The sequence below is a fragment of the Neltuma alba genome, unplaced genomic scaffold (genome assembly GCF_004799145.2).
Source record: "Neltuma alba isolate B1F8T4 unplaced genomic scaffold, ASM479914v2 tig00010373_pilon, whole genome shotgun sequence".
Classification (NCBI taxonomy): Eukaryota; Viridiplantae; Streptophyta; class Magnoliopsida; order Fabales; family Fabaceae; genus Neltuma; species Neltuma alba.
In genome coordinates this window covers 733-15,843 of record NW_021635278.1, presented here as the reverse complement: position 1 = coordinate 15,843, position 15,111 = coordinate 733, and the positions used below count along the sequence as shown (strand labels likewise).

Genomic DNA, 15,111 nt, shown 5'->3' with positions numbered 1-15,111 from the left:
ACTAATAAGGTATTATTCCAAAAGGTATCTTTTCAAGGCATCATTTCATGATCTATATAAATCCCTAACCATCACTTTTTCTGAAAACAATATAACACAAACATAAAAATCAAACTCATTGCCTCTGTCTTTGAGTGCACGTAAAGATAGAATCAAATTATTACCTTGTAAAAACTATTGTTGTCTTTGCTTAAATTTTAGAAGTACAATCCATATTCAAAGGGTCTTCATTGTATTCTGAAGAAAATTTGTCGAGCATTCCAACTTGCACCCTATAAAATAGGAATAGGTGGGGGCGAATTAAACCTAAAAGAGAGTGTTGTCCACGCCTTGAAGACATCATGCACCGCTTTTTCTATATCTCTTCTTATACTTTTCAGTGAACCATTCCCCTGCCAACACCTTCAGCTATAAAGCCCTTACTCTGAATCCCTCATCATTGCTTAATCTTAGATGCTATCTCTTCTTGGTTAATTATCACATTGCTGCGGTCAAGCCTTAACCCGACCTTCCAAATATCACAAATGTAGGTCTCATCAATAAACTGGCCAGTGAAAAAAGGCCAACACAATAAAGGCACTCCATTGATGACATCTTCTATGGTAGAGTTCCAACCACAATGGCTTAAGAAGCAGCAACTGAAGGATGACGTAGAACCTTTTGCTGAGGAGCCCAACCCACTACCTTCCCATGAGAACACAATCTGTCTTCAAATTCTTTTAGAAACCCGTAGTTTGCCCCTTTATTGATATCTGATCTTACAACCCAAAGAAATGGCTTGTTTGAAAGTTCAAGTCCCAATGTTAGCTCTTGCAACTGGGTTCTGGGTAAAAATCAAGTTTAGCTAGACTTCCAAAAGCAACATAAATAACTGATTTGTCTGGCCGTACATCTAGCCAATTCAAGCAAGTTGAGTTCTCTGGCCAAAAGGATCCTGTTAAATGATCAAAGTGGTTGTTCTTTCTTGCTTGAAGCGGACCTATAGGAAGAATCCGCGGAGCAACAGAAAATGTTGGAGCCTCAAGTTCATGTGTTGAGCTGCAGATCACCCAGTCTGTTCTTTCCACAATTTTGTTGCTCCTCACTACATAGTTGAACATAGTTTATTGCGCATTCAAGTTGTCACAAACTTGGGTCCACATTAAATGTGTTGTCCTCATAGCAGGCATCAGGAGCCAAATGGATAATCTACTCTTTTGTCAGTGTTCCTAGAATAATACAGATTACAAATCACTTTTGAGAAGTTCTAACTACTTGGATGCACACATTTAAGCTATTACTCCTCCGGTCCTTATTATAAGACCCAATTTGACTTTTTATTTGGTCCTAATTATAAGACTCAATCCATTTTATCTCTTATATTTATGCATTTTTTTTCCAAGATAATCCTTCTAATAATGATAGTTTTAGCCAATATACTTAATTAGCAAGGATATTTTAGGAATGACAACACTTATTTATTATAAATAACCAACTTAACTTACTTCCTTAATTTCTTCAAATAAGTCAATTGGGTCTTATAATTAGGACCGGAGGAGTAATTAAGTAAAAGCCATATGCTTATGAAAAGATTTGTTATGATCTTCTTTGCAAAACAGTTTCTTTTGAAACTCTTCAACGGTTCGTTTGAGTTTGTTTTTTTTTTTTTAAAAAGAAAAAAGGGTTCAAGTGAGGAGCCATAATTATCATTTTCGGATACTGTTTCCCAAATGTGACAGAAAATGACGAAGCAAATGGTCTCACCATCACTGTCAATGATTCCATCATGAAGCAGTTTTGGGATGCTGAGGAACAAGGCCAAGTTTGAAGCTGAAGCAGGAAAGAACACGGCTCGTTTGATTCCCATCTTCTCTGCAGCTTCAAGTGCCCATCCCATACCCTTATCTGCCAATATACAACTGATCTTTTCGCTCTCTGATTCATCTATCTCTTGGATCAGCTTCTCCAACTTCTCTGGCATCACTTGCCGCCCTGATTACATTAATTTGTCCACAGGATGAGCCTTGTTTTCCTCTTGTTGTAGCCCATCAGGGATTGATACCAGTTTAATCTGATCATTTCCTACTTGTTCTTCTTCTCCTTCACCTCTTGTTGCCTGGATAGCTTTCATGATTCGCTTGTGGTTGAAATCCGTGTTCACGAATGTGATTTCGATGCCATGTTTGAGCAGTTCTTGTGAAAGCTCCATGATTGGATTAATATGGCCTTGTGCAGGTAAAGGCAAAACCAGAACATGTGCTCTCCTCATTGTTTAACTCTGAAGTCTGAACTCTTTTTTCCCTGAAAGTTCATGCAAATATGGCCAGGGATCATGAGACGTGTGTGTGTGCGTGCTTGCCAAAAGTAGTAAAACTAGACTAAATATAGATTTTTGTTTGCCTTTTTTGGCCATGGACATGTGGTGGGTCCAATTACATGAAGCAGGATTGGAAATATTCGGATATGATTGGATTCTGTTGGATTCCCTTGTCCAGCCACATCTATTCATATCCTGTCTCGTCAACTCTCTAACTCTCTGGAGATTTCATATTCATTTTAATTAGTTGAAAAATTGGTTAACTCGTATTTGAATGATTCCAAAGCCTCTATGTCGATTATTTTGAGAACTAGTTAAAAATAAAGAAGATAATAAAGATTAACGAGACTGCAAGAAGAATCCGTCCACCCTTGATGAATAAGCTCAAACCCACTATGACTGGGATACAAACAGAGATAAGAAAAATTAAGGGCAAATATATGTAATATACCCATTTATTTGAAAGAAGGGAGTTACATACACAGGTAAGAAGTAGTTTTAGGTGAGTGATTGGAGATATACGGACAAAAGCAACCAAAAACTGAATCTAAACAGTTTCATTCTCTGAACCCAACTCACTCTTCCTGCTGTGACATTTGCTGTATATACCATCAGATTCAAGTATGTTTATTTTCTCTTCAACTAGTTCCGCTGATTGAAATTTTTTAGTTAGTTCAAAATAATATTGTGCTATATAAACATTAGTTATTCTTATATATAAAATTTAATGAACCATGTAATTAAGGGATGCACATATGAATTACTGTTATTATGAACCTTTCAATGACGGACTTACTTGATCTTCTTGGGGTTGAACAAGATGTATTTGCTTACCTTGTGCAAAAAAAAAGAAAAAAAAGAAGAAGAAGAAGTAAGATAATACTCCCTCCGTTCCTTATTATAAGAGACATTTGATGCTTATGGCATGTTTCTATATATAAGAGACACTTAAAAGTTGTCTCTATTTTTTTGTGTTGATTTCCTATTTTACCCATATTTATTGTCTCCAACTCACACTCTCTCTCCTTCCCACTTCTCTTTCTTTTAATAATTTACCATTATTCTCTCTCATGTTCTCTCTCCTTATTAATGAGGGTATTTTTGAAAAAAAAATTATACTTTTTACACATTGATTGTTCTTAACTAATTTTAACTGTTTTTTTGATCAATGTAATTCGGTTATTCGTCTCTTATAATAAGGAACGGAGGGAGTATTATTGTAGTGGTCATTTTAAGGTTGTGCTATGCCCTCATACAACAGAAGTGTTTCTGTAAGTTTTAGGCTAATTCAATAAGAGAACTTATAAAAAAACATAAACACAAATGAGGATATTTTTAAACAAAATATATTAGCTTAAAAAAAATTCCACACCCTCAACAAGTTCATTAGAGTCCCTTCTTACATCATCACAAGTACTAAATATAAGAGCTTATTTGACTTTTATTTTAATATTAAATAGAAGACCCTAATCCACTTTGTCTATCATATTTATCTAATTTTTTTTTCAAAATAGTCATTGTAATACTGATAGTTCTAACTAATATACTTGATTAGTAAGGATATTTTAGGAAAAATAATACCTATTTATTATAAATAATTAACTTAACTAATTTTCTTAATCTACTCAAATTAGTCAACTAGTTCTTATATTAAGAATGGGAGGTAGTATTTTCATATGCCATGTCATATGTAGAACAAATTTGTCTATTTTCCTTTGCCATATTGCACTTGGCTTATAAACCCGAAATACTTCCTTTATGCCTTAATCCAATCAACAAAGTTCTTCATATTCTTGTTTGAGCTGCGATCTTCTTTGACACCATTAATGGCCTTTACCTTTAGCTGTAAAGCACTTGCTCTAAATCCCTCAGCACGGACCACTAGCCTAATCTTAGAAGCTATTTCTTCTCGGGTAATTAATGATCATATCGCTTCGATCAAGCCTTAGCCGGGAATACACTTTTTCTTCACATTCTTTTAGGAAGTCATAGTTTTCCCCATTAGTAATATCTGGTCTTACAACCCATAGGAATGGTTTGTTTGAGAGTTCAAGTCTCACTGCTAGTTCTTGTAACTGGGTATGATCAAATGTAGCTATACTTCCAAAAGCAACATAAATAACTGATTTATCTGGTTGTAGATCTAGCCAATTTAAGCAAGTTGAATCCTCCGGCCAAAACGATCAGGCTAAATGATCAATATGGTTGCTCTTTCTTGCTTGAAGTGGACCTATAGGAAGAATGTTTGGAGCAAAAACAAATGCTGGAGCCTCAAGCTCTAGAGTTCAGTTGCATATTACCCAGTCTGTGCTTTCCAGAAATTTGTTGCCCCTCACTATAAAGTTGAACAAATTTGTCTTGCGTTCAAGTTGTCACAAACTTGTGTCGTTTTGTCCTCATAGTAGGATCTCTGCCAAATGAATAATTTGATCTTTTGTTGGTGTTCCTATAATAGGTATAACAAATCATTTTGGAGAAGTTCTAAGAGTTTGGATACATATATTTGGTACACTCCCTCTTTTTAACTCATAATTTAAGCTATTACCTAAAAATCACATGCTTATGAGAAGTTTTATCATGATCTTCCTTATGATTAAATAGTTTAGTCATGATGTCAGACATACATATATTCAAGGTTTAGCTACCATATCAGAAACAATTTCTGATTAAAATCTCAAAGACTTTAAGTGAGGTGTCATAACCAGTGTTTTCATCAATTTATTTTCTTGGAATTAGTGGGACAAGCATTAATGACCTATGGTTACAAGTAGGATCAAATGTGCGCCCTCCTATTTACACAAAAAAACTTCCATACCTCTCTACTCATTGTTTGATTCTGAATTATGAGATTTTATGGGAAAATTTTCAGGAATTATGAGAGGTAAGTACTTCCGGTGGTATCAAAACTTAATGTTTTCCTTTATTGAAAATGGAATCATATCATGGGATGTGACGTGGATGTTGAATAAAGAATACCAATAATTATGATTTCGTCGTAGATACTCCAGTTACATTAAACGTGATTGGAAACATTTGGACGTGGAATTAGCTTTCTTATGTGCGGATCCTTTGATTAATTATGCTTTAACTTTTTCCCTTTGAAATAAGTGCACACTGGTCTATTTCATTCTTCTTTAGCCTTGGCAGTCCTATTTACAGGACAAAAAGAGAAAATTTTCATACAAATGTATAACTTTACCCTTCATATATTATTGTATTGATTTTGTTCTTATGAGATATATTGTATATTAAATAGGGATAAAATTAGAAAATTGTAGAATTTTAAATAAAAGTTAATGAAGTTTAAGGTTTTTATTGGTCTATACGAAACATGTTAGAAGTGATTTATAAATAGGACCATATGAGTATTAGACTATCATTAGCATGTAATTTTTTGTTTGGATGGAAATATATATTTCTATTATTGAAAAAGAGATATAGACAACATACCTGTCTGGAATATTAAAGTATTCCATCTGACAAACTGACATAGCAATATAAGAAATTAATCTCTAAGTATTTCGCCGATTCTGCTAGGAATACCTATAAACTACCTCCGGTTTTAATATAAAACTGAATTGACTAATTTGTAAAAAATTAAGGTACTTCAAAAAGTATTTAATTATAGCATATATTTCATGATTTCTCTGAAACACTTATACATATTATTAGATTATATATCAGTTTATAAGCCAGTCAACTTTGTTTTAAAAAAATGATAAATATAATATTTTAAAGTAATTTGTTTAACTTTCTTACTTTTTTTAAATTAGTTAACTAGGTCTTGTATTAAAAATGGGAGGTAGTATTTTCATATGCTATGTCATATGCAGAACAAATTTGTCTATTTTCCTTTGCCATATTGCACTTGGCTTATAAACCCGAAATATTTCCTTTATGCCTTAATCCAATCAACAAAGTTCTTCATATTCTTGTTTGAGCTGCGATCTTCTTTGACACCATTAATGGCCCTTACCTTTAGCTGTAAAGCACTTACTCTAAATCCCTCATCATGGACCACTAGCCTAATCTTAGAAGCTATTTCTTCTTGGGTAATTAATGATCATATCGCTTCGACCAAGCCTTAGCCGGACCTTCCAAATATCACGAATGTGGCTCTCATCAATAAACTGGTCAGAAAAGAAAGGCCAACTCAAGAAACGTGCTCCATTGATGACGCTTTCTATCGTAGAATTCCAACCACAGTGGCTTAAGAAGCAAGCAATTGAATAATGACTTGTAAACTTTTGTTGATGAGCCCAACCCACTACCTTCCCACGGGAATACACTTTTTCTTCAAATTCTTTTAGGAAGTCATAGTTTTCCCCGTTAGTAATATCTGGTCTTACAACCCATAGGAGTGGCTTGTTTGAGAGTTCAAGTCTCAATGCTAGTTCTTGTAACTGGGTATGATCAAATGTAGCTATACTTCCAAAAGCAACATAAATAACTGATTTATCTGGTTGTAGATATAGCCAATTAAGTTGAATCCTCCGGCCAAAACGATCAGGCTAAATGATCAATATGGTTGCTCTTTCTTGCTTGAAGTGGACCTATAGGAAGAATGTTTGGAGCAAAAGCAAATGTTGGAGCCTCAAGCTCTAGAGTTCAGTTGCATATTACCCAGTCTGTGCTTTCCAGAAATTTGTTGCCCCTCATTATAAAGTTGAACAAATTTGTTTTGCGTTCAAGTTGTCGCAAACTTGTGTCGTTTTGTCTTCATAGTAGGCATCTCTGGAGCCAAATGAATAATTTGATCTTTTGTTGGTGTTCCTATAATAGATATAACAAATCATTTTGGAGAAGTTCTAAGAGTTTGGATACATATATTTGGTACACTCCCTCTTTTTAACTCATAATTTAAGCCATTACCTAAAAATCATATGCTTATGAGAAGTTTTATCAAGATCTTCCTTATAATTAAATAGTTTAGTCATGATGGCAGGCATACATATATTCAAGGTTTAGCTACAATGTCATAAACAATTTCTGTTTAAAATCTCAAAGACTTTAAGTGAGGTGTCATAACCAGTGTTTTCATCAATTTATTTTCTTGGAATTAGTGGGACAAGCATTAATGACCTATGGTTACAAGTAGGATCAAACGTGCGCCCTCCTATTTCCAAAAAAAAAAAACTTCCATCCCTCTCTACTCATTGTTTGATTCTGAATTATGAGATTTTATGGGAAAATTTCCAGGAATTATGAGAGGTAAGTACTTCCGGTGGTATCAAAACTTGATGTTTTCCTTTATTGAAATGGAATCATATCATGGGATGTGACGTGGATGTTGAATAAAGAATACCAATAATTATGATTTCGTCGTAGATACTTCAATTACATTAAACGTGATTGGAAAGATTTGGACGTGGAATTAGCTTTCTTGTGTGCGAATCCTTTGATTAATTATGCTTCAAATTTTCCTCTTTGAAATAAGTGCTCCACTAGCTTATTTCGTTCTTCTTTAGCCTTAATATGTACTCCTCTAATCCTATTTATAAGATAAAGAGAGAAAACTTTCATATGAATATATAACGTCGCCCTTCATTTATTATTGTATTGACGTTATTCTTATGAAGTGTATTTTATATTAAATAGGGATAAAGTTAGAAAGTTATTAAATTTTAATGAAAGTTAATGAATTTTGGTTTTTATTGGTTTATATGAAACATGTTGGAAGTGATTTATAAATAAGACCTCAGGAAAATTAAACTATCATCAGCATGTAATTTTTTGTTTGGATGGAAATATATATTTCTGTTATTGAAAAGGAGATATAGACGACACACCTGTCTGGAACATTAAAGTATTCCATTCAACAAACTGATATACCCATACGAGAATATCCTTAAGCATTTCGCCAACTCTGCTGGGAACGTTTTAACCGAATTGACTAATTAGTGAAAAATTAAGGTAGTTAAAAATTTATTTAATTATAGCATCTATTACATGATTTTTCTAAAATATTTATATATATTATTGGATTAAATATCAGTTTATAAGCCAGTCAAATTTGTTTTAAAAATTATAAATATAATATTTTAAAGTAATTTGTTTGACTTCCTTAATCTCCTCAAATTAGTCAATTAGGTTTTATATTAAGAATTGGAGGTAGCATATCCTAACAATAAATGGTAAAATGACTCCTTTTGAATAATGTATTTTGTGCACCAATATTGTGCATCAAATTTTACTCTCTGAAACATTTTGACTCTGATGGTAACTTAACTATTGGGCCATGTTTAGAACATCTTGGAAATCAACGTGTAATTAATATAATGGTTTATAACTTAATATTTTGTGGGATTGTGTGGCCACCTATTAAAGCCTGCTTTCTTCTAAACGATGTGCAAATGGAGCCACCACACTCCATAAATTGGCATTATTTGTTTTTGCTTTAATATTTCATTGTGTAGAGAAAGACTATCGGTTTGTTAGTTGGATCTGATAACTGCTAAGATGAATGATCTTCTAACCCAATGAAGCACTCTGTGTGGAATTATTGTTGAGTGCTGTAGATTATGAGAACTACTAATAGTTTTGGAGATAGTAACTTGTAATTTTTTTACCCGTGATAGGAAAGCTAGAAAGTCGAATTTAAGGACTGGCATTATGGGCCTCAAGTTAATTCAATAAAAAAACTTCAAAACAACCAAAAAGAACAAAAACAAAGTAGGATACTGTTGAAGATTGCCTTGAGAAAAAAAAACATTTAACACCCTCCGTAAGTTCATCAGTTTTTTTACGGTGATATATCAGTGCAAGTATTTCAGATGCTAAGAGGGTGAACAAAGTTTCTCTTAGTTCCTTTGTCATATTGCACTTGAGTTATAAATTCGAAATACTTTCCTTATGCTTTAATCCAATTAACAAAGTTGTTCAAATTTTTGTATGAGCTGCCACCTTCTTTGACACTATTGATGACGTTTTCCTTCAGTTGTAAAGCCCTTAATCTGAATCCCTCATCATAGACCACTTGCTTAATCTTATTTGCTATTTCTTCTCGGCTAACTATCACATTGCTTCGATCAAGCCTTAACCCGACCTTCCAAATATCACAAATGTAGGTCTCATCAATAAACTGGTCAGCAAAGAAAGGCCAACACAAAAAAGGCACTCCATTGATGACACCTTCTATGGTAGAATTCCAACCACAATGGCTAACGAAACAAGCAATTGAAGGATGACTTAGAACCTTTTGCTGAGGAGCCCAACCAACTACCTTCCCATGAGAACATAACCTCTTTTCAAATCCCTTTAGAAACTCACAGTTTGCCCCGTTATTGATATCTGATCTTACAACCCACAAAAATGGCTTGTTTGAGACCTCAAGTCCCAATGCTAGTTCTTGCAACCGGTTATGGTCAAATTTAGCTAAACTTCCAAAAGCAACATAAATAACTGATTTTTCTCGTTGTAGATCTAGCCAATTTAAGCAAGTTGAGTCCTCTGGCCAAAGGGAACTTGCTAAATGATCAATGTGGTTGTTCTTTCTTGCTTGAAGTGGACCTATAGGAAGAATCCTCGGAGCAAAAGACAATGTTGGAGCCTCATGTTCATGCGTTGAGTTGCAGATGACCCAGTCAGTGCTTTCCACAATTTTGTTGCTCCTCATTACAAAGTTGAACAAAGTTTTTTGTGCATCCAAGTTGTCACAAACTTGTGTCCACATTAAATGTGTTGTCCTCATGGCAGGAATCTCTGGAGCCAAATGAATAATCTGATCTTTTGTTGGTGTTCCTAGAATACATATTACAAATCACTTTTGAGAAGTTCTAACTGTTTGGATACTGATAGAGGTGCTTTTACTGGTCAAAGCTTAAAAGTAAAAGTAGGAAGATACAAGAAAGGGGAAAGCCATTTCTGCCGTCCAGGGTATTGACCTCAAGCTTCCTTCTGTTTTGGAGAAAGAAACTAAGCATTGGAGTTGTTTTAGGGTGGCTATAGGCCTGACCTAGAAAAGGGTGTATTGGGGATTGTGTGATTCGCTTTTTGGGCTTATATTAGTAATGGTTGTATCCTGAGAGGGGTAGGACTTGTTGTGTAATTTGAGAGTAGTGAGAAGAGCTTTTTTGTAATTTGAGAGTAGTGAGGAGAGCTCTGGCCTCTCGAATGCCAGTTTGGTGTGGAGGAAGATAGCCTTTCTTCATCATTTATCTCTCTCTTTCGGTGTGTTTTTCTTACTTTTGTAACTTCTTTCTGTTCTGGGAGGAAGATTATTGTGAGTAAATCCAGTTTTATTGTTGTTTCTCCCTTATTTCTGTTTGGGCACTAGCAGATACAGACACTTAAGCTATAGTAAGTAAAAGCCAAATGCTTGTGAAATGATTTTTTATGATCTTCTTTACGAAAAGTTTAGTTGTGATGTCAGACATAAATGTTAAAGGTTTAGGTGCTATGTCTGAAACAGTTTCAGATCAAAATCTTAAACAGTTCAAATGAGGATCTATAACTAGTGCCTTGACTTTTTTAAATATTGAAGGCTAAATTCTCATCAAGTGTTCATTATCATTTTCGTATGCTGATTCCTAAATGCGAAAGAAAATAACAAAGCAAATGGCCTCACCATCACTGTCAATGATTCCATCATGAAGCAGTTTTGGGATGCTGAGAAACAAGGCCAAGTTTGAAGCTGAAGCAGGAAAGAACACAGCCCGTTTGATTTCCATCTTCTCTCCAGCTTCAAGTGCCCATCCCCTACCCTTATCTGCCAATATACAACTGATCTTTTCGCTCTCTGATTCATCTATCTCTTGGATCAGCTTCTCCAACTTCTCTGGCATGACTTGCCACCCTGAATCCATTAATCTGTCCACAGGACGAGCCTTGTTTTCCTCTTGTTGTAGCCCTCCAGGGATTGATACCAGTTTAATCTGATAATTTCCCACTCGCTCTTCTTCTCCTTCTTCTTCACCCCTTGTTGCCCGAATAGCTTTCATGATTCGCTTGTGGTTGAGGTCCGTGTTCACGAATGTGATTTTGATGCCATGTTTGCGCAATTCAAGTGAAAGCTCCATAAGAGGATTAATATGGCCTTGTATTGGTAAGGGTAAAACCAAAACATGTGCTCTACTCATTGTTTGATTCTGAATTCTGACATTTTGCGGAAACATTTCCAGGAATTATGAGAGGTAAATACTTCCCAGCGGTACAAAATTTGATATTTTCCTTTTGAAAAAGGGGCTACATCAGGGGATTGACTGATGTTGAATAAAGAATACTAGTAATTATAACGTCTTCGTCGATGCTCCAGTTACATAAAACGTGATTGGAAACAATTGGATGTGGAATTAGCTTTCCTACGTGCAAATCCTTCAAGATAATCTATTTTATGTACCGTGATAATTGTGTATCAATTCTTTCTCTTTGAAATAATGCCGCCACTGATCTCTTTGGTTTCTTTTCAGACTTAGCTTGTACTCCTCCCTTGATGATGGTTCTAAATATACGGTATATTTTTTAATTTTTTTTAAATTATTCTTATGGATACTTTTTTAATGATAATCAAGTAGGAGAGAGAGGGAGAATATTAAAGAAAATAATTATAGTATATTAAGAAAAACATGTCATATTTTTATAATTAATTAACTTATCTAACTTTCTTAATTTAATTAAATTAATTAAATAGGTCTTACATTAAGGAGAGGAGGAATATTACATTATGGTTGGCGTGAAGAACTAGTGAGCATATTGTGTAAGTTCTCCATTCCAAAATTATTTTCCCTAAACATCCCTTATATTATGCTCAACACGTAATTTTCTTTTGGACGGAAATATATATCTCTATTGGAGATTCTGAGACGTAATTTCTCAGAATTCCTAGTTGACAATGATAACTTGACTATAATGAATCGTAGGGCTAATTTGAGAGGTCTCGAAAGTTAATTCATTCCTACACTGCCAAATGGCATAAAGAATGAGGGCAGTTAACAGAAGAAGTAAATATGCTTTGTGACTCTGATCTATTTAGTTCTGTCATGAACTTAACATATATTGCACCGTGTTTAGGCTAGAAACCCGTGTACATATCATGGAAATCAACAAGATATCGGTTTATAACGATATTTTGTGAGATTGTGTGGAAAGCTATTGAATCCTGCTCTCCTTTATACTTCTTGGGCTTTATGTTCTTCATAAATTGACATTTGTTTTTGCTTTAATGTTCAATTGTGTGTATTCACTGTAAAGAACGACCATTGGCTTGTTAGTTGAAGCTGATAATGGTTAAGAAGAATGATCTCGAGTATTGTAGATTATGAGAACTATTAGTTTTGGAAAGAGGAACTCAATTTTTACTTGTGACAGAAAAACTAGAAAGTTGAATGTAAGGATTGGCGTCAGTGGCCTTAGACTCTTGGGTTAATTCGACAAAAGCACCTCAAAACAACTAAAACGAATAAAAACAAACTAGGATACTGTTAAAGAAAATCCATGAGCTTCCACACCCTTGACAAGTTCATTAGAGCTTTTTTACAGTGATATATCAGTGCAAGTATTTGGTATGTTTAAAGGGACATTCTTCTGTATCATATGGTGAACAAAGTTTCAAAAATTTGTCTGAACTGCCACCTTCTTTGACACTGAATGGCTTTTTCCTTCAGCTGTAAAGCCGTTGCTCTAAATCCCTCATCAAGGAGAACTTGCTAAATCTTAGATGCTATTTCTTCTCGACCAATGATTCTGTCGTGTTGGTCGAGCCTTAAGCCAACCTTCCAAATATCACAAATGTAGGTCTCATTAAGGAACTGATCGGCAAAGTAAGGCCAGCACAACAAAGGAACTCCATTAATGAGCCCTTCTGTGGTAGAATTCCAACCACAATGGCTTACGAAGCAAGCAATAGAAGGACACCTTAGAACTTTCTGCGGAGGAGCCCAACAAACAACCTTCCCATGAGAAGATAATCTGTCCTCAAATGCTTTTAAGAAGGCATAGTTTGCCTCATTGTTGATATCTGATCTTACAACCCATAGAAATGGCTTGTTTGAGAGTTCAAGTCCTAGTGCTAGTTCCTGCAACTGGAGGAAATCAAAGATAGTAAAACTTCCAAAAGCAACATAAATAACCGACTTATCTGGTTGTTGATCAAGCCACTTTAAACAAGTTGAGTCTTCTGGCCAAAACGATCCTGCTAAATGATGAACATCGTTGCTCTTGCTTGCTTGGAGTGGACCAATAGGAAGAATATTTGGAGCAAAAGCAAATGCTGAAGGCTCAAGTTCAGGAGCCGAGTTGCAGATCACCCACTCTGCAACTTCTACAGCTTTGTTGTTTCTCATAGTTGAGCACAATTTTTTGTGCATTCAAAGTCATCACTAATTTGTGTCCACACAAAATGTTTTGTCCTCATAGCAGGCATATTTGGCCCCACACGAATAATCTCATCTTTTGCTGGTGTTCCTGAGTTGGAAATCAGAAATCATTTTGGACAAGTTATAGTCACTGTTGGTTAATTTAATTATAATGCCCAACACTTGTAAAAGAGATTTGGTATCAATATAAAAGTTAGTTTATATATATTCAAAATATTTAAATGATTAGATGAAGGGCAATTAATTGTCTCACCATCAGTATCAATGATTCCATCATCAAGCAGTTTTGCTGAAAGACAAGGCCAAGAGTGAAGCTGAAGCAGGCCAGAATGAAGCTCTTTGGATTCCCATCTTTTCTGCAACTTCAAGTGCCCATCCCATGCTCCCATCTGCAACAACACAACTGATATTTTCACTCTCTGATTCTTCATTTATCTCTCGTATCAGCTTTTTCAGCTTCTTTGGCATTACTTCACAGATTGACACTGTCAATTTTTCCAGACAGTTTCTATCTTCATCTTGTCCCAACCCATCTGGGATTGAGACTAGTTTAACCTCCTTCCCCACCTGGTCTTGATCTTCACCTCTTGCTTCATGAGCTTTCGCGATTTCTTGTGATTGAAATCAGTGTTCACAAATATGACTTTGATGCCATGTTTGACTAGCTCACATGAAAACTCCATAAGAGGCTTGACGTGGCCTTGTTCTGGATAAGGCAAAGCCAAAATATGTGCTCTACTCATTGTTTAACTCAAAACCAGATCTTACTGTTCTCCTCTATGTGAACAAGTAGCTTCTTATAATGATGATTATTCTTTCCACTTAATGCTCGTGCAAGAATTGCAAGACTTCCAAGTCGTATATATACTACTACATTTTTATGATACGCCTGAGAAAACAATTTAATCCTTGTTTTTGTAAACATTGTCCCTTAATAGCTATTGGCTTTGTCTTCATAGATGTATCTTGGGTTTATTTGTTTCTTTTGATGAAAGTCTAATGATTAATATTTGCTATTGGCATGCTGATTTGCACGGAAATCAATTCTTTAATGGGAATTGAGCATAAGGACAAACAAAAGAAACAGTGTAATTTGAGAAAAAGAATTGAAAATTTATGTGGGCCACACAAAACAGAGGAGGAGACGAAAGAAGCAATGCCAATGTACCAGCCACATATTGATACTTCAATTTTAACAACTGTGCTATTTGGCCTTTAAAAAAAGCTTGGTTTTTTTTTTTTTTAATTTTCATCTTACTAACATAAATATATAAAGAAATTATAGATAATCAACAAAAATATTATAAATTTAATTATATATCTTAGTCGATTAACCCAATATAAATAGTATAGTTTCGTACAAGAGAATCCTCTCTTATCAAGTATCAAACTTCTCTTAGTTAAATTTTTTTTGACTTTATTGCCATAGTTAAATTCAAGTACCATCAGGGAAGATGGATCAGGCTAGAATGCAACTAGTTTGATTACATCTTCTCTAAAACC

At 34.7% G+C, this 15,111-nt stretch overlaps 1 pseudogene; it reads right to left on the bottom strand.

Annotated features, from left to right (window-relative positions):
- Positions 1 to 9,146: 9,146 nt before the first annotated feature.
- Positions 9,147 to 14,351, bottom strand: LOC114756137 (UDP-glycosyltransferase 83A1-like; annotated as a pseudogene).
- Positions 14,352 to 15,111: the final 760 nt, after the last annotated feature.